This window comes from Dasypus novemcinctus, chromosome 10 (genome assembly GCF_030445035.2).
Source record: "Dasypus novemcinctus isolate mDasNov1 chromosome 10, mDasNov1.1.hap2, whole genome shotgun sequence".
NCBI classification, from domain to species: Eukaryota; Metazoa; Chordata; class Mammalia; order Cingulata; family Dasypodidae; genus Dasypus; species Dasypus novemcinctus.
Genome location: NC_080682.1, coordinates 83,207,557 through 83,222,341, shown reverse-complemented (window position 1 = coordinate 83,222,341; position 14,785 = coordinate 83,207,557). Strand labels below are relative to the sequence as shown.

The window sequence follows — 14,785 nt, the reverse complement described above, 5'->3', positions numbered from 1 at the left end:
TCGACAACCTCTTTCATCAGTGTGGTACATTCATTGCATTTCGTGAATACATTTTGGAGTACTGCTGCACCACATGGATAGTGGTTTACATTGTAGTTTACACTGTCCCCCTGTCCACCCAGTGGGCCATGGTAGGGCATACATGTGTCCCTGCAGTACCACCCAGGACAACTCCAAGTCCTGAAAATGCCCCCACATCATATCTCTTCTTCCCTCTCCCTGCCCTCAGCAGCTACTGTGCCACTTTCTCCACATCAATGCTACAATTTCTTCCATTACTAATCACTGTAGTTCCATAGTAGAATATCAGTAAGTCCACTCTAATCCATACTCTCTTCCTCCATCCTGTGCACCCCAGAATGGTTATGTCCACTCCCCCTCTATATCAAGAGAGGGCTTAGATTCCACATGGATGCTGGATGCAATTATCCTGCTTGCAGTTGCAGGCACTCTTGGCTCCCTGGTGTGGTGGTTGACCTTCTTCACCTCCCTGTTAGCTGGCTGGGTAAGTTCAATAAAGCAGAAGGTAGGAGTTACAAGTCTGCTGAGGCTCAGGGCCTGGCTGTCATATGGACAGTCCAGAGATTCAGGTCTCCTGAGTATCCACCAACCCCAGCGCCAACCACAGGTCCAGTAAAAGTAACAGATGAGGCACGTGTAGAAAGGTCACATCTGAGTCCAACTCCATCACACTCAGGAACACAAACTCCAAAGTAGGGCCAACTGACACGGCACTGAACTCCAGAGCCATCTTTGATTTAACCTAGATTTAAAGTTAAGTAGCCATTTCAACAAATCATGCTAAAACAATTGGACATGCAAAGGCAAAGCAATGAACCTTGACCTGTCTCACATTTTATGCAAAATTTAAGTCAAAGTATATTACAAACTTAAATATAAAACATAAAACTAGAAAGCTTCTAGAAAAAATATAGGAGAAAATCTTTGGGTCCAAAGGCTAGGCAAAGAGTTCTTAGACTTGGCACCAAAAGCACAATTCAAAAACTGATAAATTGGACCACATCAATTTTTAAAAAAATAATTGCTTTGTCAAAATCCATGTGAAGAGGATGAAAAGACAAGCTGCAAACTAGGAGAAATAATTTGCAAACCACATATCTGACAAAGGACTAGTATCTAGAGTATATACAGAACTCTCAAAACTCAACAATTAAAAAAACAAATGATCCAGTTAGAATATGGGCAAAAGATATGAACAGATACCTCTTCACCGAAGAGGAGATACAGGTGGCAAATAAGCACATGAAAAGATGTTCAACATCATTAGCCATTAGAGAAGTGCAAATTAAAATCACAATGCTATATCATTGCACATCCATCAAAATGGCTACAAAAACAATAGTGCCAATACCAAATGCAGGCAAAGATATGGAAAAACTAGATCATTCATTCATAGCTGGAGAGAATGTAAAATGGTTCAGCCACTCTGGAAAACAGTTTGACTCTTAAAACGAAAACAACACATACATGGAACTACCATACAGCCTAGCAATCACATTCTTGAGCATTTATGCCAGAGAAAAGAATTTAGGTTGAGTCAAAAAGTTGTGATTATAATTGAATGTTTATAGCAGATTTATTTTAGTCAAAATCTGGAATCAGCCCAGATGTCTTTCAACAAGTAGTGGTTAAAAAATGGTGGTACATTCATACCATGGAATACTATCTAGCAATTAATAAAAGAGCAAACTAGTGATACATGCAGCAACTTGAATGAATCTGCAAGAATTTAGGCTGAGTGATAAAAAGCCAATCCCAAAGGTGATATAATGTAAAGTTTCCATATTTATAACATTTTTGAAATGAAAAATTTTGGAAATGGAGGTTGGGTTCACGGTGGCCAGGGTTTAAGGCTGGGCGCCCAGGGAAGGGTGGGAGAGAAAGAGGAGGCAGTAGAGGGAAGTATGTGTGGTTAGAAAAGGGCGAAGGAGAGATTCTCTTGGGGATGGAAGTGCTCGGTGTCTTGACTGTGGTTGTGGGAACTTCAATACACACACACAGTACAAGGAAAACTGGGGAAATCTGAACAAAATGGGTGGACTGAATCACTGTCAATATCCTAGTTATGATATTGTACTATAGTTCTGCAAAATGTTACCATTGGGGGAAACTGGGAAAACTATTCAAAGTATCTCTCTGTATTATTTCTTACTGCTGCATGTGAATCTACAGTGATCTCAATAAGAATTTCTTTAAAAAATTTAAATTTAAAGCCATAGCCCATAGGTTTTTAGCAGAAAACTTGAGAGGAACTTTAAAGAGCCGCTTAAAGGATGTATAGGCCTGGGTAAGCAATTGGCCTTTATTTAAAGCAGTATTCCTCAGCTAGAGCAACTTTATTAACTAGGGGTGAAAATTGGTTCTGGGGTGGGGGGAGGGGGTCCTGAAAAAAATCTTAGAAAAATCCCTTCTCCAAAGAGAGCAGCAACTCTCTCTCCCATCCCATCTTTCTCTCTCTCTTTCTATCTCCTCTTCCCCGCTCCCTCTGTCTCCTCTCTCCTCTCTCCTGAGCTATCCTCTCCTGTGCTCCAACCCCCCCCTCTCCCTGGAGCCCTCCCCCTCCCCACTCTCTTGTTTTCTGTCTCCTCCCCTCTCTACGCTCTTTGTTCTCTCTTTTCTCTCTCTCATCTCTTTCTTATCATCCCACCATCATCTCCCCTTCACTCACTCTCCCCCTCACCCTACCTCTCTCCCCTCTCTCCCCTCTCTTCCCCCACTCCCCACTTTCTCCTTGCTTTCTTTCTCTCTACCTCTCCCCTCTCTCGCCCCTCTCTGTCTACTCTGTCTACTCTCTTTCCTCCCTCTCTTCTATCGTCTATCCCACTTTCTGTATCATCTCTCTTTGTCTATCATTTCTTCACCCTCTATCACCTGTCCCTCCTCTCTCTATCATCTCCCTCCACTCTATCATCTCTCCCTTTCTATCATTCTTCCCATCTATCATCTCTATCTCATCGGTATCATCAGCATCAGCTCTCTATCTCTGTATCTATGTGTAGCATATCTGGTATTAGAATTCTTAGGATGGGGCTATTAGGCAAAAAGGTGTCTAAGAAAGTTTCCTTGGGGCAATGATAATGAAACAAAGATTGAGAAACAGGGGTTTAAGCCAATGATACTCAGTTGGTGTCAGTACCACCCCTTTGAGGAGTGTTTGAAAATATGTGGGTGTGTTTTTGGTTGTCACATGGACTGGGGGGTGCCACTAATATTTAGGGGATGGGGTCAAGAGTCCTCAATGTCCAGCAAGGCCGAGGATAGCCTCACAAATGAGAAGGTTCTTACTCCAGATGCCAGCAGCACTGGGAAACACTGGGTTAGATGACTAACTTCTTAGCATCAATTTATATACTCTGTACCCTAAAATTTAAATTAAATCTATGGCTTACTCTATGCCTTGTCATCATAAAGTTGAGTTTATAAGTCTGCTTAAGATATGCAGAGAGCTTTCCCATAATATTGAAAGTTTTTATTTTTAAGTTGCAAGGATTTTTAAGCTTGAGACTGAAATTTTGTTATAAAAAATGTATTTATTAGATGGATTTTTGTAGAAACTGGGTGTGTGCATATTTTTTTGCTTGAAGTTGTATTTTCTACAGAAGGCTGATCTTACTCACCTTAACTAATCTTAACTTTGGGATGAAAAACTCGTAGTTTGAATTATGTGCCCCCTCAAAGCACATGTTCTTAATCTTCCTCCATGCCCCTGTGGAAGTGAATTTATTTGTAAATAAGACCTTCTGAAGATGTTATTTAGTTAAGTTGTGGTCAGCTGAATCAGGGTGGGTCTTCATCCATATCTCTGGAAACCTTATAAAGAGAAGAAACTGGAAGCCAGAAGTCAGGCAAAAGTCATGGGCAGGAACAGGAAGCCAGAAGTCAGCAGAAATCAAAGAGTAGATACAAGGAGAGAGAGACCACCATGTGATGGGAAAGAGAGGGGCAAGCCGAGGGATCCCAAGGATGGCAGCAAGCAGTCCTTTCTTTGGGGGAGGAAGCGTTGCCTTGCTAATGCATTGATTTTGGACTTCTGGCCTCTGAAACCGTGAGCCAATACATTCTTATAGTTTAAGCCAACTACTGTGTCATAGCAGCCTGGCAAACTAAGATACTTCTTAATGATAGACTTCATTCATAGAGTGCTAATTAACTCAATTAGTATAAAAGGACAGTACAGACTCTTTAAAAATAAGAAACATAGCTAGAGATAAGCCTCATTAAAAATTTTATTTTGTAAGTAAAATACAGTGAATCTGATTACCTTGAAAACCTAACAGCATCTCTTTTTCGTATTCTTTCTCAGTAAGTTTTTAGCTCTTCTCATTTAATCCTTTTCTTGTCTTTCTAAAGTCCTATGATAAAGGAATAATTTAAGGAGGGAAAAATCCACATGGCTTTTGCAATCACCAAACCAGTGCCTACATTGAGCAGAAAGGTGTTCCCTTCAAAATGGATCGCAAACAAAACTACTCCTTTTGGGCATCCATCTACTGCGTAAATGTGGGCTGCACAGGATGGAATTATATGAGGGAAGCTTCATGGACTTGGGCTGAATAGAAACATTGTAGAGACAAAGGCTGAAGAGACATGGCTTGTAGAGGCATGGACTTTACAGACAGGAGTCATGAAACCCTGCTATGCAGTCTTGATTTTTCAGTGCAGGTTGCAGACACTGACCCTGAAGGCACAGGCTGTATAGACACGGTCTGTGTCTGTATAGGCTGTAAGGCAGGCAGCGCAGCATCAATGCAGTGATGGCTGTCCAGCCACGTGCCAGGACAGGGACTCTGATGTCTGTGCAGAGGGTAAAGGCAGGAGAGTGGCTCTGAGCCTGGGATATTCTGCTCCTCTTTGCTCTGAGAGCTGGCTTTGGAGCTTTCCCATCAACCCCACTTCCACCCCCTGGGGACTCAGTAACTCAAGTCTGTCTTTTCTTTGATGCTCAGAGCAGAGAAAATCTCCTAGGCACTGCTGTCAACAGGATCTACCCATTAACTTATTCACCACACATTGATGCTACACATTCTGCGAGGCACCCACATATAGCCCATGACCTAAAGGCCTCAGAGGTTAGTGGGGGATACAGACATGCACACACAGTCTCTGATAAGGGTGGGAGGAACTGAGAGCTATGGTACAAGCCCACTTGGGAGACCAGAGATGGGTGCAATTATTCTCAAACGGGGAACCAGGGAGGTTTTTGGAAGGAGAGGCATTTGAGCTTGGCCTTCAAGGATAAAGAGAATTATGATTGCAAGAGGGGAGTTACGGAAAGGCATTCCAGGAAGAGAGGACAGCATAAATGAAGGACTGCAGCCATGAAAGCCTCTGGCCTGCTTGGGCAGAGGGGGTGGATAGGATGAGCAGATCAGCATCAACAGAGCACAAGGAATACAGGACCTGGGGTGGAAATGGAGCTGAAGGTCGGTGAGGACAACCTCCTTTTGACCCTGACTAAGGGGCTCTACAAGGTTGTAGAACAAGTTCTTGGTGCTGCAGGAATAACTTTACATGTTTGGGGAGGTCTATTTTACCCAGAGTTTGGTATCTGGTATCTTCCTATTTTATCACTCACATAGTGGTGCCTCAGGGGATACTAAGGCAGGGAGAACCTCATTCTAATATCCTGTTCCTATTCCATCTACATTTTTAAGAGATTGGAAGTCTCCTGGGGAGAGAGGGAAATGCAGACACACAACAATAGAGGGAGATGCACAGACAGGAAGTGGGAGTTGGGATGGAGACAAAGAGAAAGAAGATCAAACAAGACAGACAGACAGACAGGCAGGAAGAGAAAGTGAGTCAGATTCTCAAGGATGGACAGGGACATGAGAAAGGCTGGGCTTCAGCTGATCTTAGAGGCCACCAGGGGTCAGTCTTGGGTCCTGCAAGCTGAAGCCAAGAAGAATTTCCCAAGCACTGCTTCTCGCCTGAGGACCATTGAGGAGAATTCATTCCACTTTAATATACCATGGAGTTAGCAGCTTCAAAGTTCTTAACCACCAAGGGGCCCTTAAAACCAATGAAGCAGGAGTCTTAGGAATGACCCATATATCAGACCTGCTTGTTTATAACCTCAGGGCCACAATAAAAGGCAAGTTTAATCACCTGGTGATTCTGGGCTTGTGGGGCTCTGATGAATTTACTCCACCCTCAGCCTAGGAGCCTGCCTGAGCTTCCAGGAGAGAGTTTAATGCTGCCCCGGCTTGAGAAGCCCCAGGCCTGGGCTAGGTCCAGGTCTGGTTTGGGGCTGGACCTTGGGCTCGGCCATGCCTCGCTTTCAACTTTGGTTCCCAGGTTATTGGCTTTCCTGTTGTGGGAACAGACTTTGGGACCTGAGGGACAAGTGTTTGAGCGGCTGTCTTGGCCAGCTTCGGCACTAATAGGTCACAGGGATTGCGAGGCCCTCACCTCCCGTTTCTTTGTTTGAGTTCATATTCTGGTCCAGTGGAGTCTTTATCAAGGAGCAGCTCCTTGTGTAGTATCCTTCGGATGTCCTCATCTTTATATGCTGTGGAGGTCTAGTCCCTGGGACGTGTGAGTCCTCCTAAGACCTGGGGCCCTGGCAAAGCAGAGCCTGCCCTCAGGGAGGGGTGCCGACAGCTGCCAGAGCACCTGTGGGAGGCAAGCTGCTGTTGTGGGGAAAAAGGGCTGGGCATTCCTTTTGTTCCATTTCATCTAGTCCATAAATGGGTCTTTGCTAAGTATTAGCAACACAGATCATCATTATCATTGTCATTGTAATCATCACCATGGCTAACTACAGACCTGGCACTGTTTTGAAAATCATTTCAAATAATCTTCACATCCTAGGAGGTATGTACTATTATTAAACTGTTTTACAGAAAAGGAAGTTGAGGCATACAGCTATTAGTTCAATAGCTTGAACAAAGTCACATGATTAGTAAATGGTGGAGTCAAATCACCTACCCTTTGAGCATAGATGGAGGAGACCTTGAAGATCTTACACACCAGTGAAGTACAAACTGTTGACTTGTTGACAAGTCATCGGAGGCGGCCCAGGAGCTGAGTGTGGAAGGATGGGTAGGATTTGGCACAGTAGGTAGAAGGGTGTTGAGGGGAATATTTTTCCTCACTTCTGATGTTACCGTCCATGTAGAGGACAAAGTTAGTATAAAGCTCTTGGCTTCTTTCTTGACTTCTATGTTTGGGACAAGAAAAGAGGAAAGAGGTGTGCACAGGTCTCACCCTTTTCTCCTAGGGCTCAGCTGCCTGCCCGAAGTGTGAATTCCGCTCTGTTGCACCATGCCGTAAGTTTTCCAGGGGCAGACCCCAATGTGGGGGATCTGTGGTTGTCCAGGATGGCCTGCCTCTGACTGGGGTAGTAATTCCATTTAGTTATGAGCTTCAGAACTAGGAGCTCTGTATTTCTACATACTTCAGTCATACATATCTATTACAGCCTTTTCAGTAATAAAGTTACAACTTTTTTCTACTCTCTTAAAAGGTTGAGATCCCAGATGCAGAAAGAAACAGTGCATTTATGTGCCCTCCTCAAGCCTATTTTAGGCACACAGTAATTAGCATAAGCAAAGAAGCTGTGCCCTTAAGCTTTCTAATCCTTGTCCTGGAACTACCCCAATGGACAGTGCTGAGCCTCAGGAAAAACGCTATGAGGAATTTCAACATCTTCCCTATCGTTCAAAATTCAGCTGGTCCTAAAAATGCCCCCACATCATATCTCTTTTTCCCACTCCCTACCCTCAGCAGCTATTGTTGCCACTTTCTCCACATCAATGCTACAGTTTCTTCCATTACTAATCACAATAGTTCCATAGTAGAATATCAGTAAGTCCACTCTAATCCATACTTTCTTCCTCCATCCTGTGGACCCTGGGATGGTTATGTCAAGAGCAGGCATGGATTCCACATGGATGATGGATGTAATTCTCCTGCTTGCAGTTTAGGCACTCTTGGCTCCCTGGTGTGGTGGTTGACCTTCTTCACCTCCCTATTAGCTGTCCTGGTGGTACTGCAGGGACAGATGTTGGACATTGTATGTCCTACTGCGGCCCACTGGGTGGACTGGGGGACAGTGTAAACTACAATGTAAACTATTATCCATGTGGTTCAGCAGCGCTCCAAAATGTATTCACCAAATTCAATGAATATCCTACAATTGTGAAAGAGGTTGTTGATGTGGGAGGAGGGGGGTGAGGCGGGTGGGGAGTATATAGGGACCTCCTATAGTTTTTGAATGTAACATTTAAAAAAAAAACAGAGGAAAAAACCAAAAAACCCCCACAAATGTACAAAAAAAAAATTCAACTGGTTAGCAATGCCAGAAGCATTGCAGTTCTTCACTCTTTCCCACCAAGATCTCAATGGGACTTTTCAAGGGGAAGAAAGACCTTTCACTAACAGTTTGCCTTCCTTGTGGAGGAAAGTTAACTTCTATAGGGAGCCCAGTGGAGCGGGAAGCAAGAAGGGGCCATGTACCGGGAAGCTGCCCCTCTGGTACTGACAGGCACCCTGGAAGGAATCCCTTTAAAATCCCGAGAACCTCCTGGCCTGTAGGCTGTGCAGAGAAGGGGGCAGTGGAGGAGAGAGCTGTCTGGAGACTGCTTTTGAAACCATTTCAGACAGTTGGATGAACTACTGGGGCCACCAAGCCCCAGTCTGTCTCTGAATCCAGGTCCCGTGTTCATTCTGGGGCTTCTGGAGGCTGTGGGTACCCCTCACTCACTCTTGTTGTGAGGGATATAAAACTGCAGAAGCTTCTCTCAGAGGAACATTTGGAAGCACAAAGCCTCCATTTCATTGACTGTATCAGAAGAAGCTCATTTTAATACTGACGGTTACAGCCAGGCCCAGCTTGGAAATTAATAAAAAACATTCATTGAGCATTTACTATGTATCAGGAGCCTTTCTAAGCACTTTGTGTTCCCAATTAGTCCTAAGAATCCTGTGAGGCAAGTTAGCTTCAATTTACAGAAGAGGAAACTGAGGTTTAAAGAACTTAAATAACTTGCTAAATTCATACAGCTGGTAGATGGCAGAGCTGGGGTATAAATGTGGGACTCGGCTTCATCTTCAGGCTTGTAACCCAGTATATTACATAATAGCGCAATCTGAGGAGCCTTCAGAGAGCCTCTATGTTAACCCTCTCACTGTAACAGTAGAGGAAACTGAGGTCCAGCAAGTTTAAATGACTTGTCCAAGGTCTCAGAGGCAGTTGTGGTAGAGTTGCAATCTAGACATGGGTCTTTTGACTCCAGCACAGGGTGCTGGGCACAATATTTTGTGGCCACAAATGACACTAATCCAAGCCTCAAGACGTTTTAGCTGAATCTCAAGCTTGTGTTGACTAATCGGAAAGGGCCAGAATTATACTAGTCTCCTGACCTTATGGGATTAAATGTTTCATAACTCGGCCTAGGCACTCTCAGCTTGCCAGAGCCTATAGGTAATATGAAAGAGCACCTGAAGCTGCAGGTAAGCTCTGACATGGGCAGGGTCTAGGCCTGGGTCAGCTAACAGCCCCCTTCACCTCTACCTCCATTTCCAGATCATGCAAATCTCGCATATCTAGACAAGCAAGAGAACATAGCATTACATCCTCTGCGGAAAAAATATATATGCGGTTTCTTCCTTCAGGCAAACAGGCTCCTCTAGATCACAAATTGTGACAGATTTTTCATGGGAGGCACAGGCTCTGATGGGAACAGAGAGCTCTGTTGTAAACAACCCTCAGAGAAGGAGTAAATCATCTCCTGAAATGTTCTTGGCAGCTGTTCACTCACAAACAAAAATACTCTGTTTGGCATAGCTATGGTCACTCAGAAACCACTCCAGAAGCCTGTGATTTTCAAGGTGTGGCTCTGCTTTTGAGGAAGGTCTCAGCAGCTGATGGGAAATGAGTGCAGGGCGTACCTGGCTCTCCTGAGGGGTGATGTGGGGGTGCCCAGAGCAGCTTGGAGCTGAGCTATGGCTGGAAAACAACAGTCTGAAGATCAATAGTGCCTTATGCAGTTCGGCTCCTGAGCAACCAGCACTTGTGCTTAGCTTGGTGGTGTTTGTTGAACAGAACTGAAATCAATAATAGGCAAGTCCTGAATTGAGGTTCAAAACAACACATGGCCCATGTGTAGAGAAAGGAAAGCTGGTTTCTCAGAGGCCAGCATTTCAAGGCTCCAGGGAGCTTTAGCTGAGTGAACTCTCATTATGAGCCAGCCATGTGCCATGGTTGCAGCAAAGTTAATGAATCCATCCTAAGCTGTGCTACCCTCAGCTTCAATTCCAAATCAAAGTGGGAGATAATCCCTGCAGGCTTTGCTTAGGTTACCCATCAGTTCAGATCTGGAAATCTGTGTCCTCTTCTGGGCCTCACATGTTGAAGAGGATTTGGGCAAATTGGAGCATATTCAGGAATGAAAGATGCAAAGATTTGGAACCATGTCATGAGGACCAATGATGGGACTGAGACTATTTGGACTGCAGAACATCAGTCTAGGAGCAGTGAAGAGGTGGGGAGCTAGAGGTTGTTTCTGAAAATACAAAGGGCTTTTCTGGGAAGAGCAATTCAGGCATTCTGAGTTAGACTGGAGGCAGCAAAGAGTTGAATAAAAAGCATGTGTTTTGGAGCCAGACAAACCTGGGTTCACATTCTGATTCTTGCGCATTTTTTTCTAGATGACATTGGTCATGCCAGGTGACCTCCTTAAGCTTCAGTATTTATTTGGTAAAATGGAGACAGGAATACTTATATTTGAGGTTGTGCAGATTATATACCTTGCAAAACACCTTCCATCTAACCAACAAATAGCTTTTCCCTTCCCATTCAGAAAAGAAAAAATTTGCTGAAGAGAACAATTTCAGGAAGAATGGTGTGGGCCCAGGGCAAGATCCAATATTTTAACAATCATAGATGGCTTCAAAAGCTGCCTTGCTTTTCATGCTCTGCTGTTCTCCTAGAAGAATGCTTTCTCTTTTATTCCCTTTCCTTGTGGCTTGCCTTATCATGTTTCCTAATATAAATTATTCACCTACATTTCATCTATTACTCTTCTGAAAGTGGGAAACAGAACACAAAAGTACAAGGCATCTAGTCTTAACAGTAGTTTTTTTTCCCAGGGACTGGTTGTTTCTTTAACTCTAAAGAGGCCGGTTTAATTCTTAAAACGGGCCTTCCATTCTGGGACTGGATGTCCTGCCTGATCACAATGACCCCTGGGCAGGATTGCCACCCCATTCCCAAAGCCTCTCTCCTGTGTCCTGCAAAGGGTTAGGGGACAATATTTCTGCCTGACTCCCACCAAGGTCAGAGACCTGCCTTGAAAGGTAATTCAGGGAAGGTGCTAGAATTCGGTCTAGGCCTCCGGCCTTGATCTCGGCAGGGTGAATTTGTGAATTGAAGTTCACTGTCCCTAACATTCCTGACTTCTGACAGGCCGGACCTCAGTCAGTCCACCCTGCACAGAGTATGGAGTCTTCCTCTGTTAGATTCTTTGGAAGGAAGCTCCGTTGGAGGCCTGTGACTAATATTCAGCAGTAAAAGCAGGACAGTTTTCACCCTTTTGTAGTCCCCTGCAGGTGGGGGGCATGGAGAGAGTAGAAGAGGTTACGATAGGACGTCGACATCTGGATAGTGAGCTGAGTAGTGACCTATGGTGCTTGGAGATTGGGGATCCAGGGCTGTGCCATTTACAAAAGGCAGTCTGAAGCTGCATGGTGGAGGGAGAACCTGGACTGGGTGGTGGGGATGGGGGAGCTCAGGGTTTGATGGGAGGGCAGTAGAGAACATCACCTCTGGAGGGATGGATGAAGCCAGAAATAGGACAATTAACAATGATGCTTGTAAGTGTGGTGGTGGGCATGAAGGACAGGATGGAATAAGCAAAGGATCAGGATACTGGGTTCAGGAATGATGCCAGGAGAAGTGGGAGAGCCTGGCAGGTGCGGTGAGGGGAAGGGATGGTGGATTACAGCACCAGGCAAGAAGAGTGCTGGCCATCGCACCCATTTTAGGACTTCCCTCCCCACCAGGCCCCATTGATCTCCCAGGTCAGGAAAGTCCTGGTCTCAGTTGTACACTATGGAGCATAGTCAAATGAGAGTGCTGACTTTGATCTTTATGCCAAGTCTAATTGGGATCCAGATAAAGGTCATACATTGCAATTGTTTGATATGTCCTTTAAGTCTCTTTTTTTTTTTTAAGATTTATTTTTTTATTTATTTCTTTCCCCTTCTCCTTCCCCCCCCCCCCCCCAGTTGTCTGCTCTCTGTGTCCATTCGCTGTGTGTTCTTCTGTGACCGCTTCTATCCTTAATCAGTGGCACTGGGAATTTGTTTCTTTTTGTTTTGTCATCTTGTTGTGTCAGCTCTCCATGTGTGCAATGCCATTCTTGGGCAGGCTGCACTCTCTTTCGCACTGGGTGGCTCTCCTTATGGGGCGCACTCCTAGTGTGTGGGGTTCCCCTACGTGGGGGACACCCCTACATGGCACGGCACTCCTTGCGAGCATCAGCACTGCGCATGGGCCAGCTCCACATGGGTCAAGGAGGCCTGGGGTTTGAATCTCCCATGTGGTAGATGGACACCCTATCTGTTGGGCCAAGTTTGTTTCCCCTTTAAGTCTCTTTTAATATACAGGGTCCCCTACTTATTTTTCCTCAGTTGAGGAAATAGCCTTTTGTCAGTTTCAGAATGTAGAGTTTCGCACAGTCTGAAATTTGTTGCTTGTCCTCCTGTGGCATTTAACATGTTCCATCTATGTTTACTGTAGAGTGGAGGAAGATCTAGAGGTTCAGTCAGTTTCAGGCTTGATTTTTGGCAAGACTATTCAGAGTGATCCATCAGAAGGCTATTTAGTTGTCTCTTATTTTCTATTATCACTATTGATAATCATCTCTAGATTCATTAATTTATCCAGGGTTGCAAAATGGTGATATTCTACTTCTCTCATTATTTGTTTATTAATTGGAAAGCTTCTATGAAGAGCAATTTCCCTTCGTGAACTGAGGTACAGGTCATATAGAAAAGGTAGGAAAATGCTCAAGTCCCTTTATTTACCAATTTGCATTTGTAAGCATATTTGCAGTGATGGTCCTTACTTGTACTCATCTCCTGCCATCATTGGCTGATTAGAAGGAATTTATTCAGGGGGCCTCTCAAGACCCTTTGACAAAAGCCTAGCATAGCTTCTTTGCTTTCTGGTCTCACTAAATGTTCTAGGTTCGTCTTGTAAATTTTCTGCCCAAACCTGGAATCAGTCTTGCTTCCTTTTAGTAGGAAATGACTTCCTTTTAGTATTAAGTGACTACAATTTGGGCGCTAGGGTTTTTATTAATTTGGATTAATCATTTCTAGACTTTATAAATGGATAGAACTGGGTAATAAGGATTTATTTTTAAAGATTAAATATATAATATCATTGTTGTTGTTTTATCCATATACTTACAACTCAAGTGCAAAACTATAGGATTTTTACATTTCATCAATCTTATATCTGTATCTCCCTTCATCCATGTCAAAAAAACAGACTCTCAATGACATCAGTATTATTACTTACTGCTTTATTCAAGAATATGAATTAAAGGACCAGTAGCCCTACAGCTCAAAAGGGAAAACAATAATACTCTGTTGTTGCCTATGCCTCAAACCATACAAACTAAGAAAATGAAGTAATTTGACTGTGGTGCTGGCCTATGCGACCTTGCTGGTTGGGAATCTTAAACCCATAGGAAAGAGGAGTCATCAAAACATTATAAAATCACAAGAAAATTTAATTATATTTTAGTATTTGTAAATACCTTTTCAGGATGAGTAGAAGCTTTTCCCTTCTGCACAAAACAGTATTCAGTGGTAGCAGTTCTTCCTCCAGGAAATCATTCCAAGGTGTGGATTGTCCAAAACTTAATCAGATAATGAACCTGCTTTTACTTTAGCTGTGGTGCAAGGTGTCAACCAAAGTTTCAAAATTAAGTAAAAATTGCATGCAGCCTGGAGATAGAGTCATCAGGAAAAGTGGAAAAAATGAACTATACTTTGAAGAAAACCTTAAGTAAAATTTATCAAGAAATACAGTTGAAATAGACAGAAGCACTTAACCTAGCTCTCCTTCAGGTTAGGGTGGCCCCTAGAAGAGGATTTAAGTCCTTTTGAGCTTATGTACTGAAGGCCCTTTCTAAGTAACCTTAGGGAAAAACCCAATTCACCAATAATGTTAGAGGGAACCCTCCGTAAGTGTGCCTTGCAGTTAAGAGAGTTCCTTACCGCCATGCACACATATGCAAATATGCACCTAAAATACCCCACCTTCAGCCTCTCTATCCTTTCTTAGTAGGGGATCAGGTTCTTTTAAAAATTTAGAAAAACAAATATCCTGAAAATCAGCTTAATCTAAATGGAAGAGACCTTACTCAGTACTATTAACCTCTCATTCTTCTCAAGTTACAGAGAATCAAGTCCTGGGTCCTTCATGCCAGAGCAAAATCTTACTACTTATCAGATCCAGCAAATAAAGGAGATCCTAAACCAGAGACCACACCTGAAACAAAATATGAAGTGGAGCCCATTGAAAACCTATGTTTCCTATTCAGAAGGCAAGCAAGAAAAAAAAACTCTACCAGATACTAATTCTGTTCTTTCTTTTACAGAACCTACCAATAACTATCCCTGAGGGAAGATAATAATCATCCCTCAGACCTGTTTTGTAAATCATCCAAAATCTTTACAATAAAACCAAGTGTTGGTACTGTGTAAATTTGCACATTCAATATCAAGTAATGCCTGGATCAGCTTA

General features: G+C 43.5%; 1 long non-coding RNA gene across 1 annotated transcript in view; it reads left to right on the top strand.

The window, feature by feature from the left end:
• The window catches only part of LOC131280063 (uncharacterized), a 218,501-nt gene extending 203,983 nt beyond the window's left edge, over nt 1–14,518 (top strand). The window contains exon 5 of the long non-coding RNA XR_011649798.1: nt 14,434–14,518. This is a non-coding gene — a long non-coding RNA (uncharacterized lncRNA). The remainder of the gene's footprint in view (nt 1–14,433) is intronic.
• The last annotated feature ends 267 nt before the right edge of the window (nt 14,519–14,785 follow it).